This window comes from Pristiophorus japonicus, chromosome 8 (genome assembly GCF_044704955.1).
Source record: "Pristiophorus japonicus isolate sPriJap1 chromosome 8, sPriJap1.hap1, whole genome shotgun sequence".
Classification (NCBI taxonomy): domain Eukaryota; kingdom Metazoa; phylum Chordata; class Chondrichthyes; family Pristiophoridae; genus Pristiophorus; species Pristiophorus japonicus.
The window spans coordinates 201,703,190-201,731,180 of NC_091984.1; the positions used below are offsets into that span (position 1 = coordinate 201,703,190).

Genomic DNA, 27,991 nt, shown 5'->3' on the forward strand with positions numbered 1-27,991 from the left:
TTGCTGGAGGAATTGAAATCTGCATCACCTTTCCAACAGAGTATGTGAAAACACAGCTCCAGCTTGACGAGCAGGCGAATCGTCCACGTTATAGGGGCATTGGAGACTGTATCCGGGTAACACTTCAGGAACACGGGGTGAAGGGATTGTACCGAGGTCTCAGCCCCCTGCTGTATGGCTCCATCCCGAAATCTGCCGTCAGGTTTGGAATGTTTCAATTCCTGAATAACCAGATAGTGGATGAGCACAGGAAGCTGACAGCCCAGCAGAGCCTGCTGTGCGGCCTGGGAGCTGGCGTAGCCGAGGCTGTGCTGATCGTCTGCCCCATGGAGACAGTAAAGGTGAAGTTTATTCATGACCAGTGCTCGCCTAATCCCAAATACCATGGGTTTTTCCATGGTCTCCGGGAGATTATTCGAGAACAAGGTCTTCGGGAAACGTACCAGGGAGTGATGGCCACTGTCCTCAAACAAGGCACAAACCAGGCCATCCGCTTCTTTGTGATGACTGGGCTGCGCAATTGGTACAAAGGCAACGACCCCGGTAAATCAATCAATCCCTTTGTTACGGCTGCGTTCGGAGCCAGTGCTGGGGCAGCCAGTGTCTTCGGCAACACCCCCCTGGATGTGGTGAAGACGAGAATGCAGGGCCTCGAATCCTACAAGTACAGGAACACGCTGGATTGTGTGCGTCAGATCCTTAAAAACGAGGGGCTCTTTGCGTTTTACAAAGGGACGATTCCTCGCTTGGGCAGAGTGTGTCTCGACGTGGCCATTGTCTTCGTCATTTACGAGGAGGTCGTCCACATTCTCAACAGGGTCTGGAAGACTGACTAAGGAAGAGTCTGTACCTGCCCTGCACAGTCCGTCTCTCTCTCTCTGACGTTCGGTATTGCACCATCTAGGCCAGCTGTTCGAATCCACTCCACTAGCCAAAGATGTGCATCGTGAGCAAGATAAAATGGACTCATTATCATCAGTCTGGGTAACCCAAAACTGCCTTAGCGACTGTGAAAGTTGTGTGCGTGTGTGTGTGTGTGTGGGGGGGGTTTATACTCCCGAGGTGCTTTGAGAAATGCCTCAGGCTGTCCGATTGTAGAGGGCAGGGGCCAATGACAACATTTGCCGCCTGTTTTGGAGGGTCCGGGGTGTGCCCCGCTTTAGGGGAGGCGCGAGTTTGCAGAGTGTTCCCGTTCTTTCACCCTTTTTTTTGGGGATACTTTGCTAATTGTAGAGCTGGATCCCAGGAGCTGGATCCCAGGGGCTGGGGGTGAGCCAGTGTGTGAATCCAGGCTGAGACACAGCTCTGTTGGGATTAAGCCGATTACCTCGGCAGCACGCAGTGCCAGCGCTGTTACTTTTTTAAAAACAAAAGTCCAGCGTCCAGAACCAGAGGTCACAGTCTAAGGATAAGGGGTAAGCCATTTAGGACCGAGATGCGGAGGAACTTCTTCACCCAGAGAGTGGTGAACCTGTGGAATTCTCTACCACAGAAAGTTATTGAGGCCAATTCACTAAATATATTCAAAAAGGAGTTAGATGAGGTCCTTACTACTAGGGGGATCAAGGGGTATGGCGAGAAAGCAGGAATGGGGTACTGAAGTTGAATGTTCAGCCATGAACTCATTGAATGGCGGTGCAGGCTAGAAGGGCCGAATGGCCTACTCCTGCACCTATTTTCTATGTTTCTATGAGACGAAGGGAAATAAAATGGAGGCAGAAGCAAAAGATAGAAAGGAGAATAGTAAAAGTGGAGGGCAGAGAAACCCAAGGCAAAAAACAAAAAGGGACACATGACAGCAAAATTCTAAAGGGGCAAAGTGTGTTAAAAAGACAAGCCTGAAGGCTCTGTGCCTCAATGCGAGGAGTATTCGGAATAAGGTGGATGAATTAACTGCACAGACAGCAGTTAATGGATATGATGTAATTGGCATCACGGAGCCATGACTCCAGGGTAACCAAGGCTGGGAACTCAACATCCAAGGGTATTCAACATTTAGGAAGGATAGGCAGAGAGGAAAAGGAGGCGGGGTGGCGATGCTGGTTAAAGAGGAAATTCATGCAATAATAAGGAGGGACATTAGCCTAGATGATGTGGAATCGGTATGGGTGGAGCTGCGGAATACCAAAGGGCAGAAAACGCTAGTGGGAGTTGTGTACAGATCACCAAACAATAGTAGTGAGGTTAGGGACAACATCAAACAAGAAATAAGGGATGTGTGCAATAAAAGTACAGCAGTTATCATGGGCGACTTTAATCTACATATTGATTGGGCTAACCAAACTGGTAGCAATGCGGTGGAGGAGGATTTCCTGGAGTGTTTTCGGGATGGTTTTCTAGAATATGTCGAGGAACCAACTAGAGAGCTGGCCATCCTAGACTGGGTGATGTGTAATGAGAAGGGACTAATTAGCAATCTTGTTGTGCGAGGAACCTTGGGGAAGAGTGACCATAATATGGTAGAATTCTTTATTAAGATGGAGAGTGACACAGTTAATTCGGAAACTAGGGTCCTGAACTTAAGGAAAGGTAACTTCGATGGTATGAGGCGTGAATTGGCTAGAATAGACTGGCAAAAGATATTTAAAGGGTTGACTGTGGATAAGCAATGGCAAGCATTTAAAGATCACATGGATGAACTTCAGCAATTGTACATCCCTGTCTGGAGTAAAAATAAAATGGGGAAGGTGGCTCAACCATGGCTAACGAGGGAAATTAAAGATAGTGTTAAATCCAAGGAAGAAGCATACAAATTGGCTAGAAAAATTAACAAACCTGAGGACTAGGAGAAATTTAGAAATCAACAGAGGAGGACGAAAGGTTTAATTAAGAGGTGGAAAATAGAGTTCGAGAGGAAGCTTGCAGGGAACATAAAAACTGACAGCAAAAGCTTCTTTCAATATGTGAAGAGAAAAAGATTAGGGAAGACAAATGTAGGTCCCTTGCAGTCAGATTCAGGTGAATTTATAATGGGGAAGAAAGAAATGGCAGACCAATTGAACAAATACTTTGGTTCTGTCTTCACAAAGGAAGACACAAATAACCTTCGGAGTGTACTAGGGGACTGTGGGTCTAGTGAGAAGGAGGAACTGAAGGATATCCTTATTAGCCGAGAAATTGTGTTAGGGAAATTGATGGAATTGAAGGCCGATAAATCCCCGGGGGCTGATAGTCTGCATCCCAGAGTACTTAAGGAAGTGACCCTAGAAATAGTGGATGCATTGGTGATCATTTTCCAACAGTCTATCGACTCTGGATCAGTTCCTATGGACTGGAGGGTGGATAATGTAATACCATTTTTTTTAAAAGGAGGGAGAGAGAAAACGGGTAATTATGGACTGGTTAGCCTGACATCAGTAGTGGGGAAAATGTTGGAACCAATCATTAAGGATGAAATAGCAGCACATTTGGAAAGCAGTGACAGGATTGGTCCAAGTCAGCATGGATTTATGAAAGGGAAATCATGCTTGACGAATCTTCTGGAATTTTTTGAGGATGTAACTAGCAGAGTGGACAAAGGAAAACCAATGGATGTGGTGTATTTGGACTTTCAAAAAGCTTTTGACAAGATCCCGCACAAGAGATTGGTGTGCAGAATCAAAGCACTTGGTATTGGGGGTAATGTACTGACGTGGATAAAGAACTGGTTGGCAGACAGGAAGCAGAGAGTAGGGATAAACGGGTCCTTTTCAGAATGGCAGGCAGTGACTAGTGGAGTGCTGCAGGGCTCAGTGCTGGGACCCCAGCTCTTTACAATATACATTAACGATTTGGATGAAGGAATTGAGTGTAATATCTCCAAGTTTGCAGATGACACTAAACTGGGTGGCGGTGTGAGCTGCGAGGAGGATGCTATGAGGCTGCAGAGTGACTTGGATAGGTTAGGTGAGTGGGCAAATGCATGGCAGATGCAGTATAATGTGGATATATGTGAGGTTATCCATGTTGGGGGCAAAAACACAAAGGCAGAATATTATCTGAATGGGGGCAGATTAGGAAAAGGGGAGGTGCAACGAGACCTGGGTGTCATGGTACATCAGTCATTGAAGGTTGGCATGCAGGTACAGCAGGCGGTGAAGAAAGCAAATGGTATGTTGGCCTCATAGCTAGGGGATTTGGGTACAGGGGCAGGGAGGTCTTACTGCAGTTGTACAGGGCCTTGGTGAGGCCTCACCTGGAATATTGTGTTCAGTTTTGGTTTCCTAATCTGAGGAAGGACGTTCTTGCTATTGAGGGAGTGCAGCGAAGGTTCACCAGACTAATTCCAGGGATGGTTGGACTGTCATATGAGGAGAGACTGGATCAACTGGGCCTTTATTCACTGGAATTTAGAAGGATGAGAGGGGATCTCATCAAAACGAATAAGATTCTGACGGGACTGGACAGGTTAGATGCGGGAAGAATGTTCCCAATGTTGGGGAAGTCCAGAACCAGGGACATAGGATAAGGGGTAGGCCATTTAGGACTGAGATGAGGAGAAACTTCTTCACTCAGAGAGTTGTTAACTTGTGGAATTCCTTGCCACAGAGAGTTGTTGATGCCAGTTCATTGGATATATTCAAGAGGGAGTTAGATATGGCCCTTATGGCTAGGGGGATCAAGGGGTATGGAGAGAAAGCAGGAAAGGGAATAATCAGCCATGATCTTATTGAATGGCGGTGCAGGCTCGAAGGGCCGAATGGCCTACTCCTGCACCTATTTTCTATGTTTCTATGCAAGTGTTTGGGTAGATTATAGCATTCATTAATACCCTCGATTAGATTATAGTCTTCAAATCATTATTGGATTTTTATATATTAACTTGCCGATCTCCCGTCATTTTTCCCTCGCTAAGATGGAGAATATGGTCTCCCTTACCCGTCTCCGTCGTCTTCATGTTGTTATTTCTCTGTCTGTCTCTCCTCTTCGATAGGAACATAGGAACAGGAGTTAGCCATTTAGCCCCTCGAGCCTGTTCTGCCATTCAGTGTGATCATGGCTGATCTTTACCTATCTCTTCCACTTTGAACTACTTGCTCAACCAGTGTATCTTCCTCTCCCTTTGCTCCGCTGACCTTCATCTCACCCTTAACCCTCCATCTACACCACACCACTCCCATTTGCTCCCAAAAGATCCTATGATGATAGACAGACAGACACACACAGATTTTTGAGCGATAAGGGAGTGAAGGGTTATGGGGAGTGGGCAAGGAAGTGGAGTTGAGGCCAAGATCAGATCAGCCATGATATTGAATAGCGGAGCAGGCTCGAGGGGCCACATGGCCTACTCCTGCTCCTATTACTTATGTTCTTATGAGTAGCCCGATGCCTCCTCACCAGTAACCTGTTTTTCTGCACCCCTTCGAATTCCTATACTCACCTCCTGTTTTCTTCAGAGTCCTTATTTAATTTCAAAATTCAACTTGTTCGGTTAAAAATAAACAAGGAAGGATATTGTCTGCCTTTCTATCTGTGTCTGTCTGTCTCCCTTTCTCATGGGTATTAGCAATTAATAACAACAAGAGATAATTAGTTTGTTTCAAAATTTAACTGGTGTTTTATTTTGCTGCAGGAAGAAAGATTGTATCTCTCACACACACCTCTCTCTCTCTGCCTGTAGTCTTTCCTTCTTTCTGTCTCCTTTAGCTTAAAACACTTTCTAAAGTTTATGGAAATAGGACAAAACCTACAACAGATGGGTGATCAGAACAATACTTTGTTTTCTCACCCATGCACTGACACACACAGGGCTAAAAATTCGGGTGCGCCCGTTTGGGGGGCGGTAACACTTTGCGCCAGGCACAGAGGTTTCGCCTCTCACGTGAAATTGAGGTTGCCATCCCCGAAAGGAAATGGAGTGCAAATGACTCAAATTTCTCCCTGGCAGTCTCTCTCTTGAAAAAAACACTCAATATAAACTTTACCCAAAATAACGATTTTGAAATTTGCCCTCTAATTTTGAAAAATAAGTGACTAGATATTGCAAAATATTCTACCTGTATAGCTGACTAAGAGGTATGGACGCATCCTGGAAAATCAGTAAACTGCACATGCTCAGACTGCATAGGCCAAAATTAGCTCTCTCTGTCATAGCTCTGGGAAAAAATATATCATCCAACTCTTGATGTGCCACAAACCTGTGTAAAGTAAGAACTTTAATTAAGATGTTAAAAGATAGGAAAGACAGCTCAGTGGATAAATTTATTACATTGTGAAATATGTGCTTTTTTAACATTTCCAAATTTTGCTTAAATTCTTATTTTGGACATAAGATAAATGGCAGATCATAAGATTTCAGATGACAATTTTACACAAAGCATGGGCTGGTTGGGCCGAATGGCCGACAGACTGTTTATTGTGCTGTATATTCTATGTAATTTTGAGCAGTTTGTGGGGGAAAAGTATCCAGTGGCCAGATTGTGCCATTATAGGCTGGTTTGTCAAAATTGCCGATTTCAGTTATAAACATGAACTCGGGAATTTTTTTTTGTGAAATTGACACAAAAGAGTGATAACAAGAAGCGCACACAGATGTAAAATTCTTAATTAAACATACATGTCAATGTGAGGTACTTTAATTCAGTTCTGTTTCTATTTGCATTCAATAGTGGCCAACAGTGCTGATATTGAGAGCCAAGAATAATCCGTGTCCATGTACTTGATGATTCATACTGATCTCTGATCGATATCAAAAGCTTAGCAATTTTCACCTACTACAGAACAGCAGTATATATTCTGATAGAAACAGAAAATGCTGGAAATCTCATCGACCTGAAACGTTAACTCTGTTTCTCTCTCCACAGATGCTACCTGACCCGCTGAGATTTCCAGCATTTTCTGTTTTTATTCCAGAATCCAGCATCTGCAGTATTTTGCTTTTGTATATTCTGATAGATTGCTTTCTAAATGTATTGCAAACCTTAGTCACTGCAGCAGCTATGAAGATGACAAATGACTATGAACTGTGCATGTCTGTGGGGTGAGGGTGTCTTATTCTTTTGCAATTTTTTTATCTTGCTGTTGAAAATCACAAAGGTTTATATTAATTCTTAACACTATAGTGGTGAATATTCAAAAGACAAAACTAAAATCCGGTGAATTGCCCAGTGAGAACTCCGAGCCGCCCATCCATCTCCCTGAGTTTCTGATGTTGTAGCTGCCGTTTTGGGAAGGATTAGACCTTTCTTTTATCTTGTGCTGATAACCAAACGTTACATTTTCAAGCTACCAGAACCAGCAACACATTTCTCCGGAGAGATTCTAGTTTGAACTTCTAGTGACCTGCTGTTCTTCAGTGACCTCAGTTATCTGTCTTAAGCAGTTAATGTTTCTTAAAAGCACCAGATGTCGAAATAAAACTAGAAAATAACAGCAGACCCTATGGGGATAAGACTGCTTTATTCCCCTTTACATCCTCTTATTTTCCTGTTCAGCACAAGCTTACATCTTATATCCTCCTAACAGCACACACCCCATCTGCCACTGCATACTCCCTTGCCTGAATTAGTTTTCAAAGGCTACAGTAACCCTATCCAAAAATATCTGTTACTTCTGTAAATTGGAACCAAAAAAAAGAACTTGGAGAAAGAGTTGGGGTCCTTCATTCTAGTAATGTACTGTAAAGAAGCACCTATTTACTGCACCATGCTATATTTATTGTATAATGAGCATTGTATTTTAGAAGGTTGTGTAAGGATATAGCAAAAGCAAGGTGACAGCCTTGAACTCTCTCCAGTAATATAGACGAGTCTATGACAACTTGGTTTCTCAGTACACTGCGTATACACATACTTCTCCTTATCAGGAAAGGCTGAACATGTCATGTATCTTACATTATTATATATAACTGTATCCTAACATGCTATACATGACTAATAAGATATGACCTGTAACCACCAGCATACCTTACCACCGGGGGTGCACTTGCAAGAGACAAGTATATAAGCACAGGTCTCAGGCAAGTGCAGCATTCCAGAGCTGTGAAATAAAAGGTGCAGGTCCAGAGTGACCTTGACTTCACTAAATGCCTCGTGTGAATCTGTACTGAGGGGACAGGACTTTGCAGAACAGGCTGGGGCTTCTTGCTCTGGAAAAGTGAAGGCCCAGGGAAGACCGAATAGAGATCTTTAAAAATATGAAGGGGATTGATAGGATAGATGCGAGAAGATGTTTCCATTTGTGGGTGAGACCAAAACTAGGGGCCATAAATATAAGATAGTCCCAAATAAATCCAATAAAGAAATCAGGAGAAACTTCTTTACTCAAAGAGTGGTAACAATGTGCAATTCTCTCCCAGAAGGACCAAATAGCGCAGATGCATTTCATCATCATAGGCAGTCCCTTGGAATCGAGGAAGACTTGCTCTCACTCTTAAAATGAGTCCTTAGGTGGCTGAACTGTCCAATATGGGAATTACAGTCCCTGTCACAGGTGGGACAGATAATCGTTGAGGATAAGGGAGGGTGGGACAGATTTGCCACACGCTCTTTCTGCTGCCTGCGCTTGATTTCTGCATGCTCTCGGCGATGAGACTCGAGGTGCTCAGCGCCCTCCCAAATGCACTTCCTCCACTTTGGCCAGGGATTTCCAGGTGTCAGTGGGGATGTTGCACTTTATAAGGGAGGCTTTGAGGGTGTCCTTGTAACATTTCCTCTGCCCACCTTTGGCTCGTTTGTCGTGAAAGAGTTCCGAGTAGAGTGCTTGCTTTGGGAGTGTCGTGTCTGGCATGCGGACAAAGTGGCCTGCCCAGCGGAGCTGATCGTGTGGAAGGATCCACATCCGAACCGGGGTCAAACAGGGCTGCGTTATTGCCCCAACCCTCTTCTCAATCTTCCTCGCTGCCATGCTCCACCTCACGGTCAACAAGCTCCCCGCTGGAGTGGAACTAAATTGCAGAACCAGTGGGAACCTGTTCAACCTACACAGTCTCCAGACCAGGTCCAAGACCACCCCAAGCCCTGTCATCGAGCTACAGTATGCGGACAACATCTGCGTCTGTGCAAAAACAGAGGCTGAACTCCAGTCGATGTATTTACTGAGGCGAACGAAAGCATGGGCCTTACGCTAAAAATCCGTAAGACAAAGGTCCTCCACCAGCCTATCCTTGCCGCACAGCACTGCCCCCAGTCATCAAGATCCACGGCGCGGCCCTCGACAACGTGGACCATTTCCCATACCTTGGGAGCCTCTTATCAACAAGAGCAAACATTGATGACGAGATTTAACATCGCCTCCAGTGCGCCAGTGCAGCCTTCGGCCGCCTGAGGAAAAGAGTGTTCAAAGACCAGGCCCTCAAACCTGCCACCAAGCTCATGGTCTACAGGGCTGTAGTAATACCCACCCTCCTGTATGGCTCAGAGACATGGACCATGTACAGTAGACAACGCAAATCACTGGCGAAATACCACCAACGATTCTCCGCAAAATCCTACAAATTGTCTGGTAGGACAGACACACCAATATTAGTGTCCTCGACCAGGCCAACATCCCCAGCATTGAAGCACTGACCACACTTGATCAGATACCTTTAAAAGGAAGCTAGGTGAGCACTTGAGGGAGAAAAGAATAGAAGGATGTGCTGATATGGTTAGATGAAGTAGGGCGGGAGGGATGGGGGGGGAGGGGGGAGAAGGGGGAGGGGGGGAGAAGGGGATAAAGGGGAGATGGGGGGAAGGGAGATGGGGGGAAGGGAGGAGATGGGGGACAGGAGATGGGGGGCAGGAGATGGGGGGAAGGAGATGGGGGTTAGGAGGGAAAGGAGAAGGGGGGAAAGGAGAAGGGGGGTGGGAAGGAGAAGGGGGAGGGAGGCTGAACGGTCCGGGCCCGAGACTTCGGGCAGGGCACATTTCCAGCACCAGATTTACAGGTAGGTGGCGTTGGGTCGCGTCGGGGGGAGCGCGGGTCGGGGGGGTGGTGGGAGGGAGGTCGGTTCGGTTCGGGTCGGGGGAGGGAGGGAGAGGGAGGTCAGGTCGGATCCAGTCCAGGGGCGGTGGGGGGGGGGAGCGGGAGTCGGGTCGGTGTCGGTGTCGGGTCCGGAGGCGGGGGGGGGGGGGGGCGGAGCGGGAGTCGGGTCGGGTCCAGTCCGGGGGGTCGGGTCCAGTCCAGGGGCGGGGGGGGGGGGGGAAGCGGGAGTCGTGTTGGTGTCGGGTCCGGTCCGGAGGCGGGGGCGGGCGGGGTGGGGGGGTAGCGGGAGTCATGTCGGTGTCGGGTCCGGTCCGGAGGCAGGGGCATGGCGGGGGGGGTGGTGGGGTGGAGCGGGAGTCGGGTCGGTGTCGGTGTCAGGTCCGGTCCGAGGCGGGGGCGGGGGGCGGGGGGGGTCGGGTCCAGTCCGGGGGGTCGGGTCCAGTCCGGGGGGGGGGGAAGGGGGCAGGGGGAAGCGGGAGTCGGGTCGGGAGGAAGCAGGAGCTGGCCGTGGGAGGAGCCTTATTCACGCAGCCCCAATGATGCCATTCGGCCAGGGCTAGGGGCTGCATGCTTCGGCCCCTCCCACACAGTTTTGGGCGCCTGGAGCTACTGCACTTGCGTGCCCACTGTAGCGCGCATGTGCAGAGGTCCCGGCACTGTTTTCAGCGCAGGGACCTGGCTCCGCCCCCTACAGCTCCTGCTGCGCTGCGCCGAGGGCCAGAGGACCTGCAGGGAGCTGGAGAATCTGGAGGTTTTTTTTAGGCGCACTTTGTGGCGTCCAGGTCGGGACTGCGCCGTTCTAGGCGCGGCTCGAAACTTGGGCCCTTAGTAATGTAACAAGGCGTGCTGCATACATTAAATGATATAGTACATGTTGCATGTTTATTTTTGCAGTGAGGTTCTGTACCAGTCATTCAATAACTTGTATATATTACAGTTTATTGCACTCAATGACCAGGAAAGCATAAGAATGAGGTGGATGCATTTTATGGAGCTGAAAACAGAGAGAATTGAACAAAACAGGCAGTTGCTGATAGAATAAATTGGATTCTGGGCTGGCAAAGATTACCGTGGCAGAATTGAATTGAATGATGAGCTGAGTTTCTATATTTACTTTCCGTAGTTTTAATGATAATCTACCAAAATTCTCTGGACTCTGGGGAGGTACCAGCGGATTGGAAAGCAGCTAATGTAATGCCTCTGTTTAAAAAAGGGGGCAGGCAAAAGGCAGGTAACTATAGGCCGGTTAGTTTAACATCTGTAGTGGGGAAAATGCTTGAATCTATCGTTAAGGAAGAAATAGCGGGACATCTAGATAGGAATAGTGCAATCAAGCAGACGCAGCATGGATTCATGAAAGGGAAATCATGTTTAACTAACTTACTGGAATTCTTTGAGGATATAACGAGCATGGTAGATAGAGGTGTACCGATGGATGTGGTGTATTTAGATTTCCAAAAGGCATTCGATAAGGTGCCACACAAAAGGTTACTGCAGAAGATAAAGGTACGCGGAGTCAGAGGAAATGTATTAGCATGGATAGAGAATTGGCTGGCGAACAGAAAGCAGAGAGTCGGGATAAATGGGTCCTTTTCCGGTTGGAAATCAGTGGTTAGTGGTGTGCCACAGGGATCAGTGCTGGGACCACAACTGTTTACAATATACATAGATGACCTAGAAGAGGGGACAGAGTGTAGTGCAACAAAATTTGCAGATGACACTAAGATTAGTGGGAAAGCGGGTTGTGTAGAGGACTCAGAGAGACTGCAAGGAGATTTGGATAGGTCAAGCGAATGGGCTAAGGTTTGGCAGATGGAATACAATGTCGGAAAGTGTGAGGTCATCCACCTTGGAAAAAAAAACAGTAAAAGGGAATATTATTTGAATGGGGAGAAATTACAACATGCTGTGGTGCAGAGGGACCTGGGGGGTCCTTGTGCATGAATCCCAAAAGGTTAATTTGCAGGTGCAGCCAGTAATCAGGAAGGCGAATGGAATGTTGGCCTTCATTGCAAGAGGGATGGAGTACAAAAGCAGGGAGGTGTTGCTGCAACTGTATAAGTTATTGGTAAGGCCGCACCTGGAGTACTGCGTGCAGTTTTGGTCACCTTACTTAAGGAAGGATATAGTAGCTTTGGAAGGGGTACAGAGACGATTCACTAGGCTGATTCGAGAAATGAGGGGGTTACCTTATGATGATAGATTGAGTAGACTGGGTCTTTACTCGTTGGAGTTCAGAAGGATGAGGGGTGATCTTATAGAAACATTTAAATCATGAAAGGGATAGACAAGATAGAGGCAGAGAGGTTGTTTCCACAGGTAAGGGAGACTAGAACTAGGGGGCACAGCCTCAAAATACGGAGGAGCCAATTTAAAACCGAGTTGAGAAGGAATTTCTTCTCCCAGAGGGTTGTGAATCTGTGGAATTCTCTGCCCAAGGAAGCAGTTGAGGCTAGCTCATTGAATGTTTTCAAGTCAAAGATAGATAGATTTTTAACCAATAAGGGAATTAAGGGTTACGGGGAGAGGGCGGGTAAGTGGAGCTGAGTCCACGACCAGATCAGCCATGATCTTGTTGAATGGCGGAGCAGGCTCGAGGGGCTAGATGGCCTACTCCTGTTCCTAATTCTTATGTTCTTATGTATGATTGTGGCGTTTCTCCAGACGGATGCACTTTTTTGATGAAGTGCTCTGTTTCGAGCATTAAGCTTAGGGATGTTAGAAGATAAGCTTAAATCACTTGAGATTAGGCCTTTTCCAGAACATCAAGGAGTGCATTGACACTATAGGGGTAAAATTTAACTTTGGCGGGAGCGCAAAGTGGGTGTCAGTGGCAGTTATACACCCAACCTGGTATGCCTTGCCTTTGTAGTCCATGTATAACAGGTGGCCGAGCCCCTCCCCCCGCCCCACTGCCGAACCCCCTAAAACAATAGAGTTGGTGCGAAGCAGTTTTACTTCACTAGTTAAAATGTTAATGCAGTCTTAATTTGGCATCAGGACCTGACCTGGCACTCCAGTGAAGCTTTGCTTCGGAGTCAATTTGGGCCTTCGCACCCACTTTACATGTCATGTTCAGCATCAGTGCGAAGCAGTTTTGGCTTTGCTCTGGCATTAAACCTATTTTGTCGCCTGGCAAAGAAGTCCCGCCGCCAACGCAGAATTGGGCCGTACGCCCCTCAAAGGATGCGGAGCTCTGTCTCCGGCACTGTCTCCAGCGCTATCCCCAGCTCTCCGCTTCCTTTGAGGGGCGCTCCCGGGGCATTGCATCTGATGCTCTACAATAACGGGGAGAGCCGCTGCGCTCTCTGCAGGCCCTTTGCTGGCCGCCACTGGGCCACCAGGGACACGTGAGAACGAGCCAGCAGCCTGGCAACCAAGACGGAGTGCTGGGCTGCACGATGGTGGCCCGGGCCACGCTAGGGCTGCCATGGTCGGGCCGACCCATGAGTTGGCCGGCCAACAAAGCTGGCGGCCGGGGGCAATGCAGGCCTCTCCTTTAAACAGCGTCCCGGAAGCGCATGTCGCAAAGCTGCCGTTGACATCCGCCCACCCCAGCCTCGCAACTCACGGGACCATGTCCCCCGCGGGACGCAAAGGGGTCGCTGCGAGGCGATGAGGGGTCGCCGTATACGGCGATTGCGTCATCGCCAGGCTGCGTGGTGGCCCAGGGCGCTAACTGTGGGCCACGGCGCTGCTGGGTCAGCCCCTCCCAATCCTCTGGGGCAATTCCCCGGGAGGCAGTAACGCTTCCCTCCCCGAGCGAAAGTTACCTAGCGGAGGTGCTAACTTGCCGCAAAAAAGGGGGCAGTTTCGTCCCCATGGCATCTGAATATACTGTGGGGTTCTGCCCTTTGTGTATAAAGTTGAAGAACAAGTTCTTTCACTTAAGTGCAGAGATTTCTAATCGTTTAGTAAAATAATTTATTCATAACTTTACAAGTAGAGTAAAATGCACCTACATAGATGTATCAATGGAGAGGCTTCATATATACCGCGAGTCTACTTTTACTGAACAATTTTGGATGTGCTTGATTAAATTGTGGCAAAAAACATCTATTTTGAAATAATGATTATACTAAATATTGCTTTCAATTGAATTTATTTCTGGCATCTGCAGCCAATTCGAAAACGAGTGAGTGGGCCCAAAGTCTGTAAGATACAGTCCAAGGAACAAATCTCATCGATTGTTTTCCTGGTTTTACCGCCGGGTGCGATGACATGGCCTTCCGATCGATTTTCTGCACTTAGAACTTTTTTCGTGTCAGACCGGAAGTCGATCATAATGGGGACGGAAGTGCGGAGGTAAGTCCTGGTGAGGGGCGGAGATTGGGGCGGGACCGGTGGTGATGTCACTGCACGTGTGCGTCACCACGTGTCTCACCTCATTTAAAGGGGAGAGAATCGGCGATTCTGTAGGTTCGGCCACTGGGCCGGCAGGGAGGGTTTCGGCCGGGCCCAAGTGGAGGTGCCAGGCTGCCTATTGGTGGCCCAGCCGAACCCGGGGCAATAATTGGCCAGCTGATCAGGAAGTCGGCCGGCAAAAATAAAAACATGGCGGCCATGGCAGTGCGCCCTCCCCTTGAAGGGCCGTCGCGCTGCCGTGCCGCACGCACACAGGACAAGTTGCACCGACAAAAAAAGCTGTCGGGGGTACCGCGAGGCGGAGCAACCGAATTTTTCAGGTAAATTTGGGGCGGAGTGTGCTGGAGGTGCAGGAGATCGGCGGTGCGTGCTTTGATGATGTGCTTGTGGCGGTCGGCAGCAGTGGGGCGGAAGTGGGGACAGGCCGAAAAATCCCTGAGCTGAATTTGGGTCGTTGCGCCCAATGGACTCCAACGCGGCGGCCACTCAATTCCGCTGCAAAACAGCGGTAACGGGCCTTATCCGGACCCTGAACTTCGGACCCAACATCTCTCACCAGACTTGCACTGATCTCCACAAGCCCAATTCCCCTAACTGGTGAGTCAGATAAACTCTCTTATTAGCTCGCTTACCTGGGCCACTGGTGACCAAGTTCCTCGCTGCAGCAGCTTTTGCTGGCTCATTCCAGACTGTGCGGGCCTTAGCTGGGCTCACCATTAAAATGGCGTGCGCGTCCCGATGAGGTCACGGGGCGGGTTGCCTCCCTGTGCATAAATTCAGACATGTTAAAATTGGTGGGGGGTGGGTGGGAATGCGGCACGAATCCTCCCCCACCGTATTAACCCTGCCCGCCTGCCCCATTCTAGCTGGATGGAGGAACGGGGAATTAAAATGGACTCTTTAAACTCTGATTACTTGACACCCTTAAAGTGACTTTAAAGTAGAACTGCTCCACCTTAGCAGCAGCATAATATGCTGTGCAATATCTGATGTAAGGATCCTGTCCCTCTAAATAACATGTCTTTAGCTTTACTTTAAGGAACACCATGAGAGGCCTGCCAATAGTACAGGAATGCACATATTTCATGGCCATTGCATTAGAATTCTTCTATCACATCTCCTCCACTACACTTAAGCAAATTCTTTACGAAAAGTCCTTATTATCAGTATTTCTTATTTTGCAGCTGATTATCTTATAAGCATATTTCCTAACTTTCATAAAACACTTGGGCATCACCACTGGCAATAGCAAAGAGGTAGCAAAAACCCAAATTAATAGGTAAAGGTCACATTTTCAAAATGATAATTACTGTAGCGTATATAGGCACATTTAGTAATGACTCCACGAGACAGGGTATGATACTGAAACTGTGTAGATCTGTAGTCCTTTATTTGCAGCTCCTGAGTGAGGACAACAAGCTGTGTGATACTTTTTATACTGGGTTACCTGCAGTGTGCAGGTCACCCTTAGGTCTCCAGCAGCAGCACCCTCTGGTGTACAGGCAAGGTGTGTACAGTGTAAGGGTACATTCAGTGTTGCATAACAGTGTTACAGACATCACACAGTAAACAGGCATGCATACACAACACCTATTAACATTTATGACATAAACCAGTAAAAAGAATGATGCACTTTACATCAAAACCTTAATCTTACTCATAAACAGTGTTCTAATTCCTTGGGGGATGGTGGGGGTGGGGGGAGAAGGGGAATTCTGTGAGGCCTGTATATTCTTGGCAACCTCAGCCTCAATTTAATTCCATTTCCTACCCTTCCCTAGTCCTGTGACTACTTTTCTGTCACTTCCATTCCTCCACTGATGCCCCACCTCCTCTAACCTCTCCACTCCTTCCCTGCCACTCCTAATCTTCTCCCTGTTAAAATACTCCTGTGAAGCACCTTGGGACGTTTCACAATGTTAAAGCCGCTATATAAATACAAGTTGTTGTTAATATCTTGTCTTCAACCTGCTTGCCACAAAACCTTTATTTATTTACAATTTCCAGTCGCTGTTAAGTCACACTTCAGTGCTCTGCATCTCGAAGGGGCTGATGCCACAGACCTTCAATCGATCGAAAGGAAGCTCTTATGTCTCCCGAGTGCCAACTGTGCAAATGCTTCATCAAACACTTTCCTTGTACCTCTCAAGCCCCACTCCTTCTTTACGGTCCTGATTCCAGTCAATAACAACAACTTGTATTTAAAAGGCGCCCTTAACGTAGTAAAATCGTCCCCAGGCCCACAGGATTGTTAAAAGTCTAAATTTTGCACAGAGCTACTTAAAATGATATTGGCCCAGAAATCCCGGTTTCTCCTGCCCGCGGGTGTTCGACTGGATTCTAGAAAAAAAGAAGCGCACCTACCTGAAGCTGCTGCGCCCACGCGAGACCCTGGTCCGGAGGCCTCCCCTGACTGTGCGTCGCAGCGCGTGCACATCAGGACGTGCGCAGGCCTGGAGCTGCTATACCTGGGCAGCCAATCAGGTATAGTATATTCTCATTCATGATAATGGGAACTCCGTAAGTTGGAGTTCCCATTATTATGAATGAGAAATAGCCCCCAAAACACACAAAACATTAATAAAAGGTAGAAAAAATGCACAACATATTTTTATTAATGTAAATTAGTTATTTATGTATTTAAAAACTATATATATATTTTTTTTTAAGTTTTTTTAATTATGCTTTAAAATAAACTTATTGTAGTGGGGGGGGGGCGGTTAACAATAAAATGTGTTTTAAAAATTTTATTTTACAATGTTTTTGTGTGTTTTAAAACTCTTATGCCTGTAAAAGTAGGCTATGCACCTGCTTTTATCAGGCACAAGAGTTTTCAGGACATCCGCTGGGCATGATATGGGTAAATCCCGCAATCTTTCCCGTGCAAATGTCCTCGCTTCTGAGATGCGGAGGATCTGTCAAGCTGCAGCTTGACTGATCGGAAAAGCCGGTTTTCAGCGCATGTGCATTGAGCGCTGAAAACCGGCTTTTCCAATGCCTTCCCGGGTCCATAGATACTCCGTACGGATCCGGGGAGGCCGGAATTTCAGGGCCATTAGGCCAGGTGACCAAAAGCTTGGTCAAAGAGGTAGGTTTTAAGTCCAGTTTTTTTTTCAATTTTACATCATTTAATTTATTTTTTAACAAATATTTACTTTATTTCCAACAGCAGCAATACCGAGCAATTACCATCTAGTTGCTCTCCAGATGTGGCTATTTACCATAATTATGACTTGTAACCTTTAAGGGACAGATCGGGCATCACACAGCTCTAGTTTAGCAACAGAATTGAACATACTGCATTACATGCTATAATTCTTCTGTTCTTAAAAAACTGAGTAACCTCTAACTGTGAGTTCTACTATGGGGTACACCAGGGGGTACGGTAGAGTTGTGGTTATGTTACTGGACTAGTAATTCAGAGGCCTGGACTAGTAAACCAGAGGCCTAGACTTAATGATCCAGAGACATGAGTTCAAATCCCACCAAGGCAGCTTGGGGAATTTAAATTCAGTTAATTGAATAAATCTGGAATACAAAGCTAGTATCAGTAATGGTGACGATGATTGTCGGAAAAATCCTACTGGTCCACTATTGCCCTTTAGGGAGGGAAATTTGCCGTGCTTACCCAGTCTGGCCTATATGTGACTTCAGACCCACTGCAATGGGGTTGACGCTTAACTGTCCTCTGAACTGGCAGCTCACCACCGCCTTCTTGAGGGCAATTAGGGTTGGGCAATAAATGCTGGGCTTTCCAGCGAAGCCCACCTATAAAAAAAAAAGCAACACGAGTAACATCACTGAAGATGGACTCGTACCATTAAATAAAGCTTGCAACAATTCATATTTCAGTGAAGAACATATTGAGTCTGGGGATCAAAATGTTAAAATTATTTTGGCTTTGTACATGGAGTCACACTGGAAACGAGGGGATATGGATGTTACCTACATCCAGATTCCTTAATAATAACCAGTCACAATAACACTTATTCACAGGGTGATACTCTAGCAATGTTAACAGTATGCAGGACTAAAGTGCCATTGATGTAAAGACTGCTGTCCTATTTCTGAATGTTTTGAGAAGAATCAACTGTTTACTATGTATATATATTCTCTGCTGGAAAGTGTGAGGCATGGGAATCGGTGAGTGTTACTGTTTGAAGTTGTTCATATTCCCAAGCTGCAATGAAGGTACAATACTGCAATAAGTGTTGTTTTCAAGAAAGTGTCCCAATGGTTCTCGAAGTGGTTGCTGTATTATCCAGCTTAACTTGTTGGTACTTGCAAAAAAAATGTTAAACTCAAAGTGGGAGCCTGTAAAATGAAAATGCATTCCAATCCAGCGCAAAGGAATTGAAACACAGCTTTGCCTTCCCCGTCCACATATTCTAACTATTTTCAAGGTTACAGATTATGATTTATATATATTATTACTGTTATAACTGTTTATCATCAAATGGTCTTCCACCCCCATGTGTACCCAAGGTGTTGAAATCCAGACTTATCATTCCCTCTCCCACTCTTTCTTATTCTTTGCCCAGGACCCCGAGAGCTATTCGACTCTTTACCTTCTTCAGTCTTCTCTTCGTCTTACAATCCGCAGGTTTTTCAAACTCGTATTTGCTGTCATCTAACGGCTGCTCTTGATTTGCCTCCTGTTCTCTCCAATCATTCACATCTGGTCCTGTCCGACACTGTGGGTCTTCTCCTAGGCTTGTCAAAAAAGATTTGGCAAGTTATTTCTCAATGAACTTGGTGTATCGGCAGCATATGGTTAACTGAGTACATTGATTGTGGTTATCAAGGCTGAGGAGCATTGCTGACAGAAAACCACTACATAAATTTTACAGTATACATACACTTGAGTTTAAATAAAGAAGCAGATAGCCTGAAGGCAATAATCTGATGTTGGGCATCAGATGATAGTTGTAAATCACTCAACCTTCTGCAGTAAAATCGCACCAAAGTACAAAACTAAAAGCTGCCAGTGCTGGGAAACAAAATGGAGACAGAAGCAAAAGACAGAAAGGAGATGAGTAAAAGTGGAGGGCAGAGAAACCCAAGGCAAAAAACGAAAAACAAAAAGGGCCACTGTACAGCAAAATTCTAAAGGGTCAAAGTGTAACAAAAGGCAAGCCTGAAAGCTCTGTGCCTCAATGCAAGGAGTATTCGGAACCCAGGAGAGGGCTCTGGGCTAGTTAGAGTGGGTGAGAGCTCAGATGAACAGAACCCCAAGAAAGAATGCAAAAGGCAGGAGGCAACAGAGCAGAGTAGCACTGGGGGTAAGTGTAAACCACAAGGTGATAGGAAGGGACAATATGTATGAATATAAAGGGGCTGCAGGAGGGGGCAAAACTAAAAATCATGGTTTAAAAACTAGTATTAAAACACTCTTCCTATACACACGCAGCATTCGAAATAAAGTAAATGAGTTGACGGCACAAATCATTACAAATGGGTATGATTTGGTGGCCATTACAGAAACGTGGTTGCAGGGTGGCCAAGACTGGGAATTAAACATACAGGGGTATCTGACAATTCGGAAAGATAGACAAGAAGGGAAAGGAGGTGGGGTAGCTCTGTTAATAAAGGATGATATCAGAGCAGTTGTGAGAGACGATATTGGCTCTAATGAACAAAATGTTGAATCATTGTGGGTGGAGATTAGAGATAGTAAGGGGAAAAAGTCACAGGTGGGCATAGTTTATAGGCCCCCAAATAATAACTTCACAGTGGGGCGGACAATAATCAAGGGAATAATAGAGGCATGTGAAAAAGGAACGGCAGTAATCATGGGGGATTTTAACCTCATATCGATTGGTCAAATCAAATCGCACGGGATAGCCTTGAGGAGGAATTCATAGAATGCATATGGGATTGTTTCTTAGAACAGTATGTTACAAGGGAGCAAGCTATCTTAGATCTGGTCCTGTGTAATGAGACAGGAATAATAAACGATCTCCGAGTAAAAGATCCTCTTGGAATGAGTGATCACAGTATGGTTGAATTTGTAATACAGATTGAGGCTGAGGAAGTAGTGTCTCAAACGAGCGTACTATGCTTAAACAAAAGGGACTACAGTGGGATGAGGGCAGAATTGGTTAAAGTAGACTGGGAACACAGACTAAATGGTGGCACAATTGAGGAACAGTGGAGGACTTTTAAGGAGCTCTTTCATGGTGCTCAACAAAAATATATTCCAGTGAAAAAGAAGGGCGGTAAGAGAAGGGATAACCAGCCGTGGATAAGCAAGGAAATAAAGGAGAGCATCAAATTAAAAACCAATGCGTATAAGGTGGCCAAGGTTAGTGGGAAACTAGAAGATTGGGAAAATTTTAAACGACAGCAAAGAATGATTAAGAAAGCAATCAAGAAAGGAAAGATAGATTACGAAAGTAAACTTGTGCAAAACATAAAAACAGATAGTAAAAGCTTTTACCAATATATAAAACGGAAAAGAGTGACTAAAGTAAATGTTGCTCCCTTAGAAGATGAGAAGGGGGATTTAATAATGGGAAAGGTGGAAATGGCTGAGACCAACAATTATTTTGCTTCGGTCTTCACAGTGGAAGACACAAAATCCATGCCAAAAATTGCTGGTCATGGGAATGTGGGAAGGGAGGAACTTGAGATAATCACTATCACTAGGGGGGTAGTGCTGGACAGGCTAATGGGATTCAAGGTAGACAAGTCTCCTGGTCCTGATGAAATGCATCCCAGGGTATTAAAAGAGATGGCAGAAGTTATAGCAAATGCATTCGTTATAATCTATTAAAATTCTCTGGACTCTGGGGAGGTACCAGCGGATTGGAAAGCAGCGAATCTAACGCCTCTGTTTAAAAATGAGGGCAGACAAAAGGCAGGTAACTATAGGCCGGTTAGTTTAACATCTGTAGTGGGGAAAATTCTTGAAGTTATCATTAAGGAAGAAATAGCGGGACATCTAGATCGGTATAGTGCAATCAAGCAGATGCAACATGAATTCATGAAGAGGAAATCATGTTTAACTAATTTACTGGAATTTTTTGAGGATATAACGAGCATGGTGGATAGAGGTGTACCGATGGATGTGGTGTTTTTAGATTTCCAAAAGGCATTCGATAAGGTGCCGCACAAAAGGTTACTGCAGAAGATAAAGGTACGTGGAGTCAGAGGAAATGTATTAGTATGGATCGAGAATTGGCTGGCTAACAGAAAGCAGAGAGTCGGGATAAATGGGTCCTCTTCGGGTTGGAAATCGGTGGTTAGTGGTGTGCCACAGGGATTGGTGCTGGGACGACAACTGTTTACAATATACATAGATGACCTGGAAGAGGGGACAGAGTGTAGTGTAACAAAATTTGCAGATGACACAAAGATTAGTGGGAAAGCGGGTGTGTAGAGGACACAGAGAGGCTGCAAAGAGATTTAGATAGGTTAAGCGAATGGGCTAAGGTTTGGCAGATGGAATACAATGTCGGGAAATGTGAGGTCATCCACCTTGGAAAGAAAAACAGTAAAAGGGAATATTATTTGAATGGGGAGAAATTACAACATGCTGTGGTGCAGAGGGACCTGGGGGTCCTTGTGCATGAATCCCAAAAAGTTAGTTTGCAGGTGCAGCAGGTAATCAGGAAGGCGAATGGAATGTTGCCCTTCATTGCGAGAGGGATGGAGTACAAAAGCAGGGAGGTCCTGCTGCAACTGTACAGGGTATTGGTGAGGCTGCACCTGGAGTACTACGTGCAGTTTTGGTCACCTTACTGAAGGAAGGATATACTAGCTTTGGAGGGGGTACAGAGACAATTCACTAGGCTGATTCCGGAGATGAGGGGATTACCTTATGATGATAGATTGAGTAGACTGGGTCTTTACTCGTTGGAGTTCAGAAGGATGAGGGGCAATCTTATAGAAACATTTAAAATAATGAAAGGGTTAGACAAGATAGAGGCAGAGAGGTTGCTTCCACTGGTCGGGGAGACTCGAACTAGGGGGCACAGCCTCAAAATATGGGGGAGCCAATTTAAAACCGAGTTGATAAGGAATTTCTTCTCCCAGAGGGTTGTGAATCTGTGGAATTCTCTGCCCAAGGAAGCAGTTGAAGCTAGCTCATTGAATGTATTCAAATCACAGATTGATAGATTTTTAACCAATAAGGGAATTAAGGGTTATGGGGAGCGGGCGGGTAAGTGGAGCTGAGTCCACGGCCAGATCAGCCATGATCTTGTTGAATGGCGGAGCAGGCTCGAGGGGCTAGATGACCTACTCCTGTTCCTAATTCTTATGTTGTTATATGATGCACACATGCTATGGACTGGATTTTCACATGGAAACATAGAAACATAGAAAATAGGTGCAGGAGTAGGCCATTCGGCCCTTCTAGCCTGCACCACCATTCAATGAGTTCATGGCTGAACATGCAACTTCAGTACCCCATTCCTGCTTTCTCGCCATACCCCTTGATCCCCCTAGTAGTAAGGACTTCATCTAACTCCTTTTTGAATATATTTAGTGAATTGGCCTCAACTACTTTCTCTGGTAGAGAATTCCACAGGTTCACCACTCTCTGGGTGAAGAAGTTTCTCCTCATCTCGGTCCTAAATGGCTTACCCTTTATCCTTAGACTATGACCCCTGGTTCTGGACTTCCCCAACATTGGGAACATTCTTCCTGCATCTAACCTGTCTAAACCCGTCAGAATTTTAAACGTTTCTCTGAGGTCCCTTCTCATTCTTCTGAACTCCAGTGAATACAAGCCCAGTTGATCCAGTCTTTCTTGATAGGTCAGTCCCGCCATCCCGGGAATCAGTCTGGTGAACCTTCGCTGCACTCCCTCAATAGCAAGAATGTCCTTCCTCAGGTTAGGAGACCAAAACTGTACACAATACTCCAGGTGTGGCCTCACCAAGGCCCTGTACAACTGTAACAACACCTCCCTGCCCCTGTACTCAAATCCCCTCGCTATGAAGGCCAACATGCCATTTGCTTTTTTAACCGCCTGCTGTACCTGCATGCCAACCTTCAATGACTGATGTACCATGACACCCAGGTCTCGTTGCACCTCCCCTTTTCCTAATCTGTCACCATTCAGATAATAGTCTGTCTCTCTGTTTTTACCACCAAAGTGGATAACCTCACATTTATCCACATTATACTTCATCTGCCATGCATTTGCCCACTCACCTAACCTATCCAAGTCACTCTGCAGCCTCATAGCATCCTCCTCGCAGCTCACACTGCCAACCAACTTAGTGTCATCCGCAAATTTGGAGATACTATATTTAATCCCCTCGTCTAAATGATTAATGTACAGTGTAAACAGCTGGGGCCCCAGCACAGAACCTTGCGGTACCGCACTAGTCACTGCCTGCCATTCTGAAAAGTACCCATTTACTCCTACTCTTTGCTTCCTGTCTGACAACCAGTTCTCAATCCATGTCAGCACACTACCCCCAATCCCGTGTGCTTTAACTTTGCACATTAATCTCTTGTGTGGGACCTTGTCGAAAGCCTTCTGAAAGTCCAAATATATCACATCAACTGGTTCTCCCTTGTCCACTCTACTGGAAACATCCTCAAAAAATTCCAGAAGATTTGTCAAGCATGATTTACCTTTCACAAATCCATGCTGACTTGGACCTATCATGTCACCTCTTTCCAAATGTGCTGCTATGACATCCTTAATAATTGATTCCATCATTTTACCCACTACCGATGTCAGGCTGACCGGTCTATAATTCCTTGTTTTCTCTCTCCCTCCTTTTTTAAAAAGTAGGGTTACATTGGCTACCCTCCACTCGATAGGAACTGATCCAGAGTCAATGGAATGTTGGAAAATGACTGTCAATGCATCCACTATTTCCAAGGCCACCTCCTTAAGTACTCTGGGATGCAGTCCATCAGGCCCTGGGGATTTATCGGCCTTCAATCCCATCAATTTCCCCAACACAATTTCCCGACTAATAAGGATTTCCCTCAGTTCCTCCTCCTTACTAGACCCTCTGACCCCTTTTATATCCGGAAGGTTGTTTGTGTCCTCCTTAGTGAATACCGAGCCAAAGTACTTGTTCAATTGGTCTGCCATTTCTTTGTTCCCCGTTATGACTTCCCCTGATTCTGACTGCAGGGGACCTATGTTTGTCTTTCTGACTGCAGGGGACCTATGTTTGTCTTTTCTAACCTTTTTCTCTTTACATATCTATAGAAACTTTTGCAATCCGTCTTAATGTTCCCTGCAAGCTTCTTCTCGTACTCTATTTTCCCTGCCCTAATCAAACCCTTTGTCCTCCTCTGCTGAGTTCTAAATTTCTCCCAATCCCCGGGTTCGCTGCCATTTCTGGCCAATTTGTATGCCACTTCCTTGGCTTTAATACTAGCCCTGATTTCCCTTGATAGCCACGGTTGAGCCGCCTTCCCTTTTTTATTTTCGTTTGGATTGCGCCTCTGTTAGCACCCCGGAGAGGTGGTAATGGGTCTCGAAATGCTAACCGCCCAGGCAGCCAGCTTGAAGTGCCCCGCCGGCAAATTTGGTGCCGGTTTTCCGGCGGTGCTGAGCAGTATCGCCCGGGAGCGTCGCGCCAGTGTGCAACGCCCCCCAGTATCGTCCCGATCACAAAATTTGCTTTGCGCTGACCCTGTAGCGCCCCGTAGACAACCCGCCTGAGAAAGCTGGCAGTCCGAGCTATTCCGGCGGCGGTGAAGGAAGGAATGACTACATGAGGTAAATGTGATTGTTTTTCATTTGTTTTCTTTTAGCAATTTATCTTTATTTGGGGTGAGTAATATATTGGAAATGTTGTTTTGCCGATTTTTTTTTTCTAGGGAGGCCTCTCTTACGGTGCCACAAATCCAGCTCTTTTGCAGCAGATATTCAGTTGCTCACCCAGCCTAGCGCCCTAAGATAAGTGTGGAAAGCTCCCCTTAGCGCTCCAGTCCACTGTCAGGGCCCAGCTGCTGAATTTTGTGGCTGCCAACACAAACCATTTCCCGGCATTAAATCTATCTATGGCCCGACATTACCGCCTCTAAAAACCCTCAACCAAAAATCCAGCCATATGTTTCCTTACTCTCTTCCCCACATGCATGGTGAAGCATGATCACCGGAGTTCACTACGGCCTCGTCAGCTGTCACTTTGGATTGAAACAGCAAAAGATGGTGGTTGCGTGCCAATGATCATTGTTTCACACTGCCACTCACTGTTTCCTTGGCCCTGTCAGTGGGAGCGCTTTTGCAAATTTCCCCAGAAATGAACAGAACATTGGCCCAGATCTGGAGCGGGCCATCTCATGGCATGTGGCATTGGTTTTTCTCTCACTCTTCAGCTCAAAATAATTTTGCCCCGCATGTTGCTGGAAGTGTGAGCTGATAACGGTGCAGCGAGGCAATGGGGCACCTGGGACCTTTGTGAATGACGGGACCAACAGTCTGTCTCCTCAACCAATGAGATTTAAGGATAGAGTAGGAACAGGAACAACGGAAAAAGAAATGGGGCAAATTTAGAATCAAATCAGGTACAGAAAGAGGAATAGAGGGAGTGAAAGATTAAACTAAGAGAGAGAGAAAAAAAGACAAAGGAGAAGTAAAAAAAAAATTACTGCCGTTTATATGTGAAATTTTGAAAACCTCGATGAACAATTCACTACCGACAGGATTAAGATTCCACAGTTTCCATTGTTCCCTTTCAGGGTCATAGAGATTGAACGGCATTGCAGGAACATAAATATTGTCATTAAAAGGATCCTTATGTTGTTAACTACCAGCCTTAACTTTCTGCAGTGAGTTTAATTTGTAATTACGCATAAATCCAGCAATTTCTTGTAACTCACGGGGTGATCGACGGTGAGGTCCCGATTTCGCGAGGCTATCGACAATTTGTGGCGATTCGCAACTCATGGCGTATCTCATCCTTGCCTCAAAATGCTGTGTTTTTTACGCACCAATAACAGCCTGCACCGTGAAGTTGCTGTTACTTTCTCAGTAAATTCAGGGCCAATACATATGAGCTGTGAAATTCTCTTCAAATAAATTACTTTTTAAATTGCATGATTTTAGTGTTGAAAGCTATCTGTAAATCACTGACCATGACACATTCCCTGTCAAAAACTGTAAATAATAGTAATATCATACATGCTAACTGTCAATCAATCTTCAGACCTGTCAATGGACAACTGGAATCTCATTGATAGCACTGGTTCATAAGTTGATTTTTCAGGTTGCTGTGTAAAACAGGCAGATACTTTGGAGATACATGCAGGCAATCAAAAAGGAACAGGCTGTATTTTGTTCACGTGCCAAATGTTGTGGCTTTACACAAAATCACAGGATATTGTAAGGCTTGGAGAACCTCACACACTCCTTTCAATGGCCCTCATTGCATTGTATGCACCTGTGAGTATGCTCACAGGCCTGGAGGAGTCCGTGTTCCATGTCTCTGTCGAATGTGCGAGGTTGCAGCCCCTATTCCATTATTTGAAGGGGCTGTTCCTCAAATTTTGGTTGCACTTCAGTCCCACACTCCTGATCTTTGGGCACCTGTGTGGAAGGGAGCGGGCAGGTCGGAAGGCCTCCTTGTAGGACTGCTCCTGGGCATGGCCAAGGTGGCCATTAACCGGTCCAGGCAGCGGGCAGTCGAGTAGGTCATTCAGCCCAACTGCCTGCCTCCCTTCTGCGGATACGTTCGAGCCAGGGTGTCCCTGGAGATGGAGCAAGCGGTGACCACCGGTATGCTCACTGCCTTCCGCGAGCGATGGGCACCGGAGGGACTGGAGTGCATCATCACCCCTGGCAACCAAATTTTAATTTGATTCTTCAATGTTAAAAGTTTAATTTGATTAAATTTGTTGGTTTTAGTGCCCTTTTAATAAGGGGGCACTTGATTTATTGTTTTACAAAAATAGTTGTAGAGCTGTTGCATTGTGAATGGCTTAGCCAGTCATGTCATGTTCACAAGATTCCACAAAACTTCAGTCAGATGGGTTTAGGATATCCACGATGAGGCATGTGGTTGTGAGCCTACTGGATGAACTGATAATGTGTCGTGTGATTGTTAAACCTTTGATAATAAACCAACTAGTTCTTAATAGCAATGAGTTGCTATGAATTCTTAAGCAAAGAACCCATGAAGCAAATACATTACGTTCGTAAAGCTTTCAACTTTGTGCCTCAGGCGGCCCTAGAGGAACTGGTGGCTGTGAGAATAACATCCAAATCTCAGATTTCAACAGGATGTGTAAACCCAAGATCTGTAAAGGGACCTTTCTCTCTTAAAAGCGGTGTGAGGCAAGATTGTCCACTGTCACCCATCCTGGTCCAGGTCTGCACCAATGATACGTGGGCTGGTCTCACAAGGGATTGTCCATGCTAGGCATTTCTAAAATGTGCTTTGTTCACATCTGGTATTGTGTTGTTTTCAGACGCAACAAGTGCATTCTCCAAAGTGCTGGAAATGTGCCAACAAGTGCAAACCGCACACTTTGTCCATTGCTTTTTCCCCTTTAATACAACTGATGGGATGTTGGGTACAACTGCAGCTAAAGTCATGGTAAACCTTTGCTCCACTGTACTCCCTGTTGTGTATCTGTAAAGCATGCACTCCCATGTTCTGCCACCAGGGAGCTCGTCCCAAGGGATCCCAGCATCCCTTGGGAGCACTGTATACAAGCCGGCCCCTAAGGCCTGTTACTCACTCTGGAGTGACTTATTAAAGACTGAGGTCACTGTTACTTTAACCTCCCTGTGTGCAGCCTCATCTGTGTTAGGAACACA

At 46.0% G+C, this 27,991-nt stretch overlaps 1 protein-coding gene, 1 long non-coding RNA gene and 1 pseudogene across 2 annotated transcripts in view; 2 read left to right on the forward strand and 1 right to left on the reverse strand.

The window, feature by feature from the left end:
• The window catches only part of LOC139268921 (uncharacterized), an 85,645-nt gene extending 68,989 nt beyond the window's left edge, over positions 1-16,656 (reverse strand). The window contains exons 1-2 of the long non-coding RNA XR_011594132.1: positions 16,612-16,656; positions 14,880-15,011 (exon numbers count right to left, since the gene is read on the reverse strand). This is a non-coding gene — a long non-coding RNA (uncharacterized lncRNA). The remainder of the gene's footprint in view (positions 1-14,879; positions 15,012-16,611) is intronic.
• LOC139269241 (transmembrane protein 132D) overlaps positions 1-27,991 on the forward strand; it is a 1,017,604-nt gene that overhangs the window by 705,263 nt on the left and 284,350 nt on the right. The window lies entirely within an intron of this gene.
• LOC139268920 (tricarboxylate transport protein, mitochondrial pseudogene) lies at positions 134-1,031 on the forward strand (annotated as a pseudogene).